This window comes from Musca domestica, unplaced genomic scaffold (assembly GCF_030504385.1).
Source record: "Musca domestica strain aabys unplaced genomic scaffold, Musca_domestica.polishedcontigs.V.1.1 210, whole genome shotgun sequence".
In the NCBI taxonomy this organism is placed as follows: Eukaryota; Metazoa; Arthropoda; class Insecta; order Diptera; family Muscidae; genus Musca; species Musca domestica.
Window position 1 is genome coordinate 329,673 of NW_026712259.1, and position 14,392 is coordinate 344,064.

General features: G+C 36.1%; 3 pseudogenes; all 3 read left to right on the plus strand.

Annotated features, from left to right (window-relative positions):
• The first annotated feature begins 115 nt into the window (after positions 1-115).
• LOC131802539 (male determiner protein Mdmd(V)-like) lies at positions 116-6,682 on the plus strand (annotated as a pseudogene).
• Positions 2,944-9,398, plus strand: LOC131802540 (male determiner protein Mdmd(V)-like; annotated as a pseudogene).
• On the plus strand, positions 8,279-13,075 carry LOC131802518 (male determiner protein Mdmd(V)-like; annotated as a pseudogene).
• The last annotated feature ends 1,317 nt before the right edge of the window (positions 13,076-14,392 follow it).

Below are 14,392 nucleotides of genomic sequence, written 5' to 3' on the forward strand. Positions count from 1 at the left end.
TCAAGATCTCCACGACGAATTCGTTCACAAGAAAGACGACATGAACGACGTCGTTCGATGTAGTCAGATTATGAAAGGATAGCGTTACGCCGATCTGAGCCAATCAAAAGAAGAGATGAAGATGAATTCTTCAAAAACAATAAGATATAAAAAAGGAAAGAGGAACGATAATGGTACTGTAGCAGAATCGAGGCCAAGATAACAGAACGTCAAAGGAAAAGTCTAGATATACTAACATCACGTACAGGCGGTGTTTGTTTACCACCCGAAAAATTGCGTATGATACAGGCAGAAATTACGGACAAATCATCGGCTGCATATCAAAGTATAGCTCGGGAAGCTCTTGAGAAATACATACATGGTTACATCAATAAAGTCAATGTGGATTGTGTTGCAGTTATCACCCGAAAATTGCTTAAGGAAAATATAGTACGTGTTAGAGGCCTGTTTTGCCATTCCATAATACAAGCTCAAGCTGCATCGCCAACATTTACCCATGTTTATGCCGCCATGGAGGCCATTATTAATTCAAAATTTCCCAATATTGGGGAATTGCTATTGAAACGTTTGGTCATACAGTTCAAACGAGCATTTGGGTGTAACGATAAGACCGTTTGTTTGTCTTCTTCACATTTTATTGCCCACTTGGTTAATCAAATGGTGGCCCATGAAATTTTGGCCATAGAAATTCTAACACTCTTAATTGAATCGCCGACTGATGATAATGTTGAAGTGGCCATAACATTTCTTAAGGAATGTGGTATGAAATTGACAGAGGTATCATCGGATAGGGTTGGAGGCATTTTTGAATTGCTTAAAAATATCTTGCATCAAGGCAAGTTTTTATCCAACTTGTACAATATATGATTGAAGTTTTATTTCAAGTAAGCAGAGATGGCTTTAAGGACCATCAATCGATTATTGAGTCCTTAGAATTGGTAGAAGAATATGCTCAATTCACTCATTTGCTATTGTTGGAAGATGTCACATACCCGAAAGAAATATTGAGTAAGTTAATAAAAATTAATAAATTATTTTTTTTTTTGTCATTAAATTTATTAATTTTTAGACGAATTTAAATTCGACGATCAGTACGAGACCAATGAAGAGAAATATAAAGCACTTAGTAAGAATATTTTGGGTAGCCATGCTTCAGATTCGGATGGCTCCTTCGGTTCGGGTAGTAATTCCGAAACTGCATTATCTGACTGTGATAAGGGCAAAAATGAGGTTAATGATAAATACACGAGTGGTGACATTATTGATGAAACGAAACCAAATCTGATTGCGTTAAGAAGAACAATAAATCTTACCTTAAATTCCAGTTTCGATTATGAGGGATGTGCCCAGAAAATAATTAATGAAAATGCAATTGGAAACTTGTCAAGAAAATGAGTTTTGCCAAATATTGTTAGATTGCTGCGCTGAACAAAGAACCTATGAGAAGTTCTATGGCCTTTTAGCCCACCGATTTTGTAAAATTAACAAGTCTTATATAGAACCATTCAAAGAAATCTTCAAGGATATCTGTCAGACTACGCATTGTTTAGATACAAATCGTTTTCGGAATATAATCAAATTCTTTGCTCATTTGTTGTTTACCGATGCAATTAGTTGGGATGTTTTAGACTGCATAAAGCTAACTGAAGATTACGCAATAACATCACGTTGTATTTTTATAAAAATTTTCTTTCAAAAATTGGTCGAATACATGGGTCTGGATCACTTTAATAAAAAACTTAAGACTGAAGTTTTTTAAGTAAAAATAAAAAAGCCCCAAACAAAAATACTAAGAAGCGATTGACTGAAAAGGACATTTCTTCTTCTGAAAGTAGCATCAGTGAATCAAAATCTTTAAATAGTTCGACCTCGGACCAAGATGAGAATGAACAAGTTAAAAAGCAGTAAGTTCGGCCGGGCCGAACTTTTAATACCCTCCACCATTTGCAACGAATTTGGAAATTTTCAAAAAATAAAATCCTTAAAAAATTCTGTTAAAATTTAAAAAATACCGAATATAGCCGTTAATTTGGGGTCTATACGACGTGGACATACATAGGCATTGTTTGCCATAAGCCATTACCATATTCAAATTCGAAACTTTAAATAAACGGTGAATAATGTAGCTAAAATCATCGAATATAGGGAGGTACCGTTATATGGGGGCTATACGAAGACCTGGACCTGCACGGATAATTTTCCGTCTTAGGGTGTAGTATCCATTTTGAACTTCAAATACCAAATTTGAAACAATTCCCGTGAATAATGTCGCTAAAACCATCAAAATACCGAATATCGAGAGGTACCGTTATATGGGGGCTACACGAAGACGTGGACCTGCACGGATAATTTTCCGTCTTAGGGTGTAGTATCCATTTTGAACTTCAAATACCAAATTTGAAACAATTCCCGTGAATAATGTCGCTAAAATCATCAAAATACCGAATATCGGGAGGTACCGTTATATGGGGGCTACACGAAGACGTGCACCTGCACGGATAATTTTCCGTCTTAGGGTGTAGTATCCATTTTGAGCTTCAAATACCAAATTTGAAACAATTCCCGTGAATAATGTCGCTAAAATCATCAAAATACCGAATATAGGGAGGTACCGTTATATGGGGGCTATATGAAAACGTGGACCTACATGGCCCATTTACGAACTTAACCTGCCTACTGGAAAAATAAACATGTGTGCAAAATTTTAGCCACCTATCTCAATTCATTCGAAAGATAGCGTGATTACAACAGACAGACAGACAGACGGACAGACAGACAGACAGACGGACAGACAGACAGACAGACGGACATCGCTAAATCGACTTAGAATTTTACGCTGATCAAGAATATATATACTTTGTTGGGTCTGATATGAGTATTTCGAGGAGTTACAAACGGAATGACAAAGTTAATATACCCTCCATAGTATGGTGGAGGGTATAAAAACGGAAGAAAAGGGTTACATCGAAATCAAGAACAAAACGGATTAAGATGTTTAAACAATCTCAATGGGTAGACGCGGACAATCAACGAGATATTAAACGTAAGAAAAGGGCAGAATATGGATATGAACCTCTTGTAGATAGAAAAAGAAATGAGGAATATTTAAAGAAGGGCGGACCAGATTGCAGGAAAGATAACTATGGTAATAAGCAGAATCATGAAATATCACAACGTCATGATAGTGAAATTAAAAGACGCCGGGAAGAGCGAAAAAAAACGCCACCATGAAAAAAATCACTCACGTGAATATACACGTTCTAAATTAGGGCTCTACCAGAGGGAATATTTTTTATATATGTGCTGTCAGTTTTATTATCCATGTACATTTCAATGTTTATGTCAAAATTGTCATTTTACATTCTACTCCTAATTTTGGAACAACTCTAGTTTAGTAAAAACTCTTCGATTTTTTCGAATTTTTTTTCCAGAGATAGGTATTTTTACCCTAATCCCGGGAAACTATTTTTTTCTTGGGGGACGGACCCAGGACCGCAGATTTTTGACCCGAAAGTCCGGGATCAAGACCCCACATGGACCCGGATCCACTTACCCGATATAGACAATATGGGTATCGATTAAAAGATTATGGAAATACCTATCCAAGAAGTGGTCACATGAATTTGCCATGGTTCGGAAGTTATAGTCAAAATATCGATTTTTTGGACCCGGATTTTTTATGAAACCCCCAAAAAGTCAAAAAAAGGGCCCATTATGGGGGTCAACAAAATTGTTTCCAAATTATAGCTGACACTCTTACCTTTCCAAAATGCTACAATTTGTGCTAATACCGTTTCCGGGTCCAGAGATGTGGGTCTTTCCATCCGCATAACCCGATTCTTCCCAGTTCATTAAAATGAAATGAACGCCACCGACGCCGAATCTCGAAAACCGAAAAATAAACCTAGTTCTTCTGATTACATGTCGGGGTCCACAAGTGGATCAAGTGATGGAGAAGTGTCTTCCAAAACATATTTCAAAAATAACAAATCAAAAGTTCTATCAGGGCAAAGGGAAGTCGTATTGGAAGTAGTACGTGATCTATCATATACTATATGCAAGGAAGCAGAAGAAAAATTAGTTGAAAGATTTCCTACAGAGGATGGATCGAATGAAATGCTTCCCAAGGAAGATAGCATAAAGATCAAGATCTCCACGACGAATTCGTTCACAAGAAAGACGACATGAACGACGTCGTTCGATGTAGTCAGATTATGAAAGGATAGCGTTACGCCGATCTGAGCCAATCAAAAGAAGAGATGAAGATGAATTCTTCAAAAACAATAAGATATAACAAGTTAAAAAGCAGTAAGCAGTAAAATAAGAAAAAACATAAAGGCAAAAATAAGAAAATGACCAAAAAGAAAAATCCTTCGAAAAAAAAGGAAAAAACTAAAAAATTTGTAGGTAAAAATAAAATAGCCGCTAAGAATAAAACTATAAAGCGAAGGACTGACAAAGACAACTCTTCAAAGATAATTTTTTGAAAAGCGAAAGTAGCAGTAACGATTCAATATCTTCAGATAGTTTATCTTCGGAATTGTTTGCACCATCGTCTTATTCGTCGTCGGAATCTTCAAATGATTCAGAAAGTAAGGAAAAACATAAAGGCAAAAATAAGAAGATGACCAAAAAGAAAAATCCTTCGAATAAAAAGGAAAAAACAAAAAAAAAAAAAAAATTAAGTAAAAATAAAAAAGCCCCAAACAAAAATACTAAGAAGCGAATGACTGAAAAGGAAATTTCTTCTTCTGAAAGTAGCATCAGTGAATCAAAATCTTTAAATAGTTCGACCTCGGGCCAAGATGAGAATGAAAAACGGAAGAAAAGGGTTACGTCGAAATCAAGAACAAAACGGATTAAGATGTTTAAACAATCTCAATGGGTAGACACGGACAATCAACGAGATATTAAACGTAAGAAAAGGGCAGAATATGGATATGAACCTCTTGTAGATAGAAAAAGGAATTAGGAATATTTAAAGAAGGGCGGACCAGATTGCAGGAAAGATAACTATGGTAATAAGCAGAATCATGAAATATCACAACGTCATGATAGTGAAATTAAAAGACGCCGGAAAGAGCGAAAAAAAAACGCCACCATGAAAAAAATCACTCACGTGAATATACACGTTCTAAATTAGGGCTCTACCAGAGGGAATATTTTTTATATATGTGCTGTCAGTTTTATTATCCATGTACATTTCAATGTTTATGTCAAAATTGTCATTTTACATTCTACTCCTAGTTTTGGAACAACTCTAGTAAAAACTCTTCGATTTTTTCGAATTTTTTTTTCCAGAGATAGGTATTTTTACCCTAATCCCGGGAAACTATTTTTTTTCTTGGGGGACGGACCCAGGACCGCAGATTTTTGACCCGAAAGTCCGGGATCAAGACCCCGCATGGACCCGGATCCACTTACCCGATATAGACAATATGGGTATCGATTAAAAGATTATGGAAATACCTATCCAAGAAGTGGTCACATGAATTTGCCATGGTTCGGAAGTTATAGTCAAAATATAGATTTTTTGGACCCGGATTTTTTATGAAACCCCCAAAAAGTCAAAAAAAGGGCCCATTATGGGGGTCAACAAAATTGTTTCCAAATTATAGCTGACACTCTTACCTTTCCAAAATGCTACAATTTGTGCTAATACCGTTTCCGGGTCCAGAGATGTGGGTCTTTCCATCCGCATAACCCGATTCTTCCCAGTTCATTAAAATGAAATGAACGCCACCGACGCCGAATCTCGAAAACCGAAAAATAAACCTAGTTCTTCTGATTACATGTCGGGGTCCACAAGTGGATCAAGTGATGGAGAAGTGTCTTCCAAAACATATTTCAAAAATAACAAAGCAAAAGTTCTATCAGGGCAAAGGGAAGTCGTATTGGAAGTAGTACGTGATCTATCATATACTATATGGAAGGAAGCAGAAGAAAAATTAGTTGAAAGATTTCCTAGAGAGGATGGATCGAATGAAATGCTTCCCAAGGAAGATAGCATAAATACTAACCATAATTACACAACGGATTCAAATGAACACCCAGTAGAACTAATGACAAAGACAGAAGAATGTAAAAATACAGAGAATACTAAAAAAAAATCTCTTCTGCGAGCACTCTCCAAAGAAAAACAACTATCCGCCTATAGAAGCCGTTCTGGAAACACACGTTTAAGTTATTCTGGACACATTAGCCGAACTCATTCAGTAGAAAAAAGTCTATCAAGATATAAAAAAAGTGTATTAAGAAATCGAAGAACTTCCTTTGGACACGGCCGAGATTCTTCTACGACCAAAAGATCTGTCTCCAGGGACAAGGACAATCGACTAAGACGAAGAATAGGATCTAGCAGAAGCCCTACTAGATCTCACAGTCGATTTTGAAGGCCGGAAAAGAAGCTTCCATCAAGATCTCCACGACGAATTCGTTCACAAGAAAGACGACATGAACGACGTCGTTCGATGTAGTCAGATTATGAAAGGATAGCGTTACGCCGATCTGAGCCAATCAAAAGAAGAGATGAAGATGAATTCTTCAAAAACAATAAGATATAAAAAAGGAAAGAGGAACGATAATGGTACTGTAGCAGAATCGAGGCCAAGATAACAGAACGTCAAAGGAAAAGTCTAGATATACTAACATCACGTACAGGCGGTGTTTGTTTACCACCCGAAAAATTGCGTATGATACAGGCAGAAATTACGGACAAATCATCGGCTGCATATCAAAGTATAGCTCGGGAAGCTCTTGAGAAATACATACATGGTTACATCAATAAAGTCAATGTGGATTGTGTTGCAGTTATCACCCGAAAATTGCTTAAGGAAAATATAGTACGTGTTAGAGGCCTGTTTTGCCATTCCATAATACAAGCTCAAGCTGCATCGCCAACATTTACCAACATGGAGGCCATTATTAATTCAAAATTTCCCAATATTGGGGAATTGCTATTGAAACGTTTGGTCATACAGTTCAAACGAGCATTTGGGTGTAACGATAAGACCGTTTGTTTGTCTTCTTCACATTTTATTGCCCACTTGGTTAATCAAATGGTGGCCCATGAAATTTTGGCCATAGAAATTCTAACACTCTTAATTGAATCGCCGACTGATGATAATGTTGAAGTGGCCATAACATTTCTTAAGGAATGTGGTATGAAATTGACAGAGGTATCATCGGATAGGGTTGGAGGCATTTTTGAATTGCTTAAAAATATCTTGCATCAAGGCAAGTTTTTATCCAACTTGTACAATATATGATTGAAGTTTTATTTCAAGTAAGCAGAGATGGCTTTAAGGACCATCAATCGATTATTGAGTCCTTAGAATTGGTAGAAGAATATGCTCAATTCACTCATTTGCTATTGTTGGAAGATGTCACATACCCGAAAGAAATATTGAGTAAGTTAATAAAAATTAATAAATTATTTTTTTTTGTCATTAAATTTATTAATTTTTAGACGAATTTAAATTCGACGATCAGTACGAGACCAATGAAGAGAAATATAAAGCACTTAGTAAGAATATTTTGGGTAGCCATGCTTCAGATTCGGATGGCTCCTTCGGTTCGGGTAGTAATTCCGAAACTGCATTATCTGACTGTGATAAGGGCAAAAATGAGGTTAATGATAAATACACGAGTGGTGACATTATTGATGAAACGAAACCAAATCTGATTGCGTTAAGAAGAACAATATATCTTATCTTAAATTCCAGTTTCGATTATGAGGGATGTGCCCAGAAAATAATTAATGAAAATGCAATTGGAAACTTGTCAAGAAAATGAGTTTTGCCAAATATTGTTAGATTGCTGCGCTGAACAAAGAACCTATGAGAAGTTCTATGGCCTTTTAGCCCACCGATTTTGTAAAATTAACAAGTCTTATATAGAACCATTCAAAGAAATCTTCAAGGATATCTGTCAGACTACGCATTGTTTAGATACAAATCGTTTTCGGAATATAATCAAATTCTTTGCTCATTTGTTGTTTACCGATGCAATTAGTTGGGATGTTTTAGACTGCATAAAGCTAACTGAAGATTACGCAATAACGTCACGTTGTATTTTTATAAAAATTTTCTTTCAAAAATTGGTCGAATACATGGGTCTGGATCACTTTAATAAAAAACTTAAGACTGAAGTTTTTTAAGTAAAAATAAAAAAGCCCCAAACAAAAATACTAAGAAGCGATTGACTGAAAAGGACATTTCTTCTTCTGAAAGTAGCATCAGTGAATCAAAATCTTTAAATAGTTCGACCTCGGACCAAGATGAGAATGAACAAGTTAAAAAGCAGTAAGTTCGGCCGGGCCGAACTTTTAATACCCTCCACCATTTGCAACGAATTTGGAAATTTTCAAAAAATAAAATCCTTAAAAAATTCTGTTAAAATTTAAAAAATACCGAATATAGCCGTTAATTTGGGGTCTATACGACGTGGACATACATAGGCATTGTTTGCCATAAGCCATTACCATATTCAAATTCGAAACTTTAAATAAACGGTGAATAATGTAGCTAAAATCATCGAATATAGGGAGGTACCGTTATATGGGGGCTATACGAAGACCTGGACCTGCACGGATAATTTTCCGTCTTAGGGTGTAGTATCCATTTTGAACTTCAAATACCAAATTTGAAACAATTCCCGTGAATAATGTCGCTAAAACCATCAAAATACCGAATATCGAGAGGTACCGTTATATGGGGGCTACACGAAGACGTGGACCTGCACGGATAATTTTCCGTCTTAGGGTGTAGTATCCATTTTGAACTTCAAATACCAAATTTGAAACAATTCCCGTGAATAATGTCGCTAAAATCATCAAAATACCGAGTATCGGGAGGTACCGTTATATGGGGGCTACACGAAGACGTGCACCTGCACGGATAATTTTCCGTCTTAGGGTGTAGTATCCATTTTGAGCTTCAAATACCAAATTTGAAACAATTCCCGTGAATAATGTCGCTAAAATCATCAAAATACCGAATATAGGGAGGTACCGTTATATGGGGGCTATATGAAAACGTGGACCTACATGGCCCATTTACGAACTTAACCTGCCTACTGGAAAAATAAACATGTGTGCAAAATTTTAGCCACCTATCTCAATTCATTCGAAAGATAGCGTGATTACAACAGACAGACAGACAGACGGACAGACAGACAGACAGACAGACAGACGGACAGACAGACAGACAGACGGACATCGCTAAATCGACTTAGAATTTTACGCTGATCAAGAATATATATACTTTGTTGGGTCTGATATGAGTATTTCGAGGAGTTACAAACGGAATGACAAAGTTAATATACCCTCCATAGTATGGTGGAGGGTATAAAAAGGAAAGAGGAACGATAATGGTACTGTAGCAGAATCGAGGCCAAGATAACAGAACGTCAAAGGAAAAGTCTAGATATACTAACATCACGTACAGGCGGTGTTTGTTTACCACCCGAAAAATTGCGTATGATACAGGCAGAAATTACGGACAAATCATCGGCTGCATATCAAAGTATAGCTCGGGAAGCTCTTGAGAAATACATACATGGTTACATCAATAAAGTCAATGTGGATTGTGTTGCAGTTATCACCCGAAAATTGCTTAAGGAAAATATAGTACGTGTTAGAGGCCTGTTTTGCCATTCCATAATACAAGCTCAAGCTGCATCGCCAACATTTACCCATGTTTATGCCGCCATGGTGGCCATTATTAATTCAAAATTTCCCAATATTGGGGAATTGCTATTGAAACGTTTGGTCATACAGTTCAAACGAGCATTTGGGTGTAACGATGAGACCGTTTGTTTGTCTTCTTCACATTTTATTGCCCACTTGGTTAATCAAATGGTGGCCCATGAAATTTTGGCCCTAGAAATTCTAACACTCTTAATTGAATCGCCGACTGATGATAATGTTGAAGTGGCCATAACATTTCTTAAGGAATGTGGTATGAAATTGACAGAGGTATCATCGGATAGGGTTGGAGGCATTTTTGAATTGCTTAAAATATCTTGCATCAAGGCAAGTTTTTATCCAACTTGTACAATATATGATTGAAGTTTTATTTCAAGTACGCAGAGATGGCTTTAAGGACCATCAATCGATTATTGAGTCATTAGAATTGGTAGAAGAATATGCTCAATTCACTCATTTGCTATTGTTGGAAGATGTCACATACCCGAAAGATATATTGAGTAAGTTAATAGAAATTAATAAATTATTTTTTTTTGTCATTAAATTTATTAATTTTTAGACGAATTTAAATTCGACGATCGGTACGAGACCAATGAAGAGAAATATAAAGCACTTAGTAAGAATATTTTGGGTAGCCATGCTTCAGATTCGGATGGCTCCTTCGGTTCGGGTAGTAATTCCGAAACTGCATTATCTGACTGTGATAAGGGCAAAAATGAGGTTAATGATAAATACACGAGTGGTGACATTATTGATGAAACGAAACCAAATCTGATTGCGTTAAGAAGAACAATATATCTTATCTTAAATTCCAGTTTCGATTATGAGGAATGTGCCCAAAAATCAATGAAAATGCATTTGGAAACTTGCCAAGAAAATGAGTTTTGCCAAATATTGTTAGATTGCTGCGCTGAACAAAGAACCTATGAGAAGTTCTATGGCCTTTTAGCCCACCGAATTTGTAAAATTAACAAGTCTTATATAGAACCATTCAAAGAAATCTTCAAGGATATCTGTCAGACTACGCATTGTTTAGATACAAATCGTTTTCGGAATATAATCAAATTCTTTGCTCATTTGTTGTTTACCGATGCAATTAGTTGGGATGTTTTAGACTGCATAAAGCTAACTGAAGATGACGCAATAACATCACGTTGTATTTTTATAAAAATTTTCTTTCAAAAATTGGTCGAATACATGGGTCTGGATCACTTTAATAAAAAACTTAAGACTGAAGTTTTAGCTGGAACTTTGGCGGGACTATTCTCTAAAGATAATCCCAGAAATATACGCTTCTCCATTAACTTTTTCACATCCATTGGTTTGGGCGGTATAACTAATGAATTGTGTCAACTCCTAAAGATTGCTCCGAAATCTGCACCCTCGTCCTCATCATCAAGTTCTTTATCATCGGAATTGTCTGCACCATCCGACGACGATTCTTCAAGTGATTCTTCTTCTGAAAGTAGCATCAGTGAATCAAAATCATTAAATAGTTCGGCCTCGAACCAAAATGAGAATGAAAAACGGAAGAAAGGGTTACATCGAAATCAAGAACAAAAAGGAATAAGATGTTTAAACAATCTCAATGGGTAGACGCGGACAATCAACGAGATATTAAACGTAAGAAAAGGGCAGAATATGGATATGAACCTCTTGTAGATAAAAAAAGAAATGAGGAATATTTAAAGAAGGGCGGACCAGATTGCAGGAAAGATAACTATGGTAATAAGCAGAATCATGAAATATCACAACGTCATGATAGTGAAATTAAAAGACGCCGGGAAGAGCGAAAAAAAACGCCACCATGAAAAAAATCACTCACGTGAATATACACGTTCTAAATTAGGGCTCTACCAGAGGGAATATTTTTTATATATGTGCTGTCAGTTTTATTATCCATGTACATTTCAATGTTTATGTCGAAATTGTCATTTATTTTTTTCTTGGGGGACGGACCCAGAACCGCAGATTTTTGACCCGAAAGTCCGGGATCAAGACCCCACATGGACCCGGATCCACTTACCCGATATAGACGATATAGGTATCGATTGAAAAATTATGGAAATACCTATCCAACAAGTGGTCACATGAATTTGCCATGGTTCGGAAGTTATAGTCAAAATATCGATTTTTTGGACCCGGATTTTTTATGAAACCCCCAAAAAGTCAAGAAAAGGGCTCATTATGGTGGTCAACAAAATTGTTTCCAAATTATAGCTGACACTCTTACCTTTCCAAAATGCTACAATTTGCTAATACCGTTTCCGATTCTAACCAGTTCATTAAAATGATGTTTTCAATAAAAAAAATCGTTTATGTCGCGTAGCAGTCGTCGGAATAACATAAATTTTCTAAATTTGGCACTTTTTGTAAATAGCCTGCCTTCGGCCGAAGCTTGAGATTTTCTCCTCTGGGTATGTCCGACACCGGCTAACGCGAACAAAAGGTTTCTAAATTCGGCTCTTTTTGAAAATAGCCGGTCTTCGGCCGGGGCTTGAGATTTTCTTCTCTGGTATGTACCACACTGGCTAACGCGAACTAAAGTTTTCTAAATTTGACACTTTTTGTAAATAGACGGCCTTCGGCCGGGGCTTGAGATTTTCTCCTCTGGGTATGTCCCACACCGGCTAACGCGAACCAAAGTTTTCTAGATTGGATACCTTTTGTAAGTAGCCGGCCTTCGGCCGGGGGTTGGGATTTTCTCCTCTGGGTATGTCCTACACCGGCTAACGCGAACCAAAGATTTCTGAATTTCATGCTTACGCGAAATATATCTTTTTTATTGAAAACATAGTTTTAATGAACTGGTTAGATCGCCAAGTGAGGCACCGAGGTTCCAGGCACAGAAAAGGTCCTGGAAACTGCTAGAATACCTGGAAACAGTTGGGAAACGGCCAGTGAAAAATTGTAACACGGGCGACAGTACCGATCCAGGAAGCTAACAGTAGATCCTACCTATATCAAAATCTGCAAAAGAAGAAAAAAGTTGAATATGTATGCCGTTGTGCAGTTAATGTAATTTAAAAATTAATTTACTTACCAAAGCCCAAAGAATGAAAGCCAAATCCCGCTAAAAGAGTCATATTAAGTTCCTTTTCCTTGTCGAAGTTGAACTGTTAAAATAGAAAAGAATATGAAATTCGTCGATTAATGATAAAAAATATTTTTTTGTTATTGTGTAGTTTAGTATATAAGATAAATGTATTGTTTGTAGTTAGATAAATAGTACTTAAGAAATAATAGTGAGGATATTTAATGCCCAGGTAATTTTTCCTTAGTGAGTGTAGGGTTTTCTCAAAATTTACAGCTAGACCATTTCTATATTTTTTGGAACAAGAATTTAGAATGCCCAAAACTTTCGTCTAAGCGAGCTCCTTTAGGTGTAATAAAAAGGTAATCTGAGTATTGACTCACAAATATTTTCGTTCCGGTATTAAAAGTCCAGTTTTATTCTTATGTGTTCATGTCGAAATTAGTTTTAAGAGTTGTTTTGTTATGGTACTTCGTTCAGGTAGAACGAAAGTATAACAAGTGGATAAAGATGTAAATGTTTATAAGTGCCGTTGTAAGATTTAGAAGATTTTCCAAAATAATTTTAGTTTTATTTAATTCCTTGGTTTCTCTTCTATTGAGCTTACGATCTCGTCACTTGGGTAAAAAAATGTTTTTTGTCTTAGAAGTTATTTTTAAAATAACTTCTGGGGAGAACAAGGGAACTGATGAGGATTGGTGGCTCTTTTCGAAACCTAGGTATTCCCTACCTTACCTCTGGTAAACGTAAGCATCGTTCTCCATGTAGCAGATTAAGAAAAAAAATATGAATCTAATCTTTGTAATTTGGGTATATATCCCCAACTCTATAAAATAAACTCTCTCCCTCTCTTTGGTCTCTCATAAGTCTAGTAATAAAGAATGAAGTAAATTAGTACACTTCGCTCAGTAGGCGGTAACAATTTAATAGTTTTATACTAATCGTTCATGTATCACTCTTCTGCCCTAATACCTTGCGAACATTACATTCCAAGCTACATTTAATGATGTCTTTGCGTTAGAAACCCAGATAGATAGTATTGTTGTTGCACAGATCGATTCCAATACCGACAGCAATTTTTGGACATACACCAAAGCAAAGCGACAAGAATAAGGAAAAGAAGAAAATGTGACTGTTGCTAAGGGCTAGGTTGTAAATATTAATATTGAGATCGATCTCTTCTGTTCTGACCACCAAACCATCAAGTTTAAAAACTTTACAATAAAAAGTGCTCACTGCAATGTGATTTTTGTTTTCAAAAAAGAAGGTTGCACATGGAATTTATCCAAACCCAAATTATATTTTTAACGTATTAACAGACAATAAAGTCGCAAATAAAATCTCTAAACAAAATCAAAATCAAGTTAAAAATGTTTACCACGTCAGATGTTTTTGCTAAACTCCAATACCAAAATTGATGTTTCAAAAAGTAAATTGCGGAGAAAATAACCATCTAAAATTATAGCCTAAAGCCTGGATTTCCAATGAGGTGAAGTGGGGCATGGCCAATGCAGAGGTCCGATTTGTGAATTTTTAAAATTTTACCTGTTTACCGTCGGGTTTGGTTCTGCATATAGAAGAAGAAATTATTAAGTATATTATTAAATATTTCCACCCATTATTAATTTACTCACATTTGGAACTTATATATT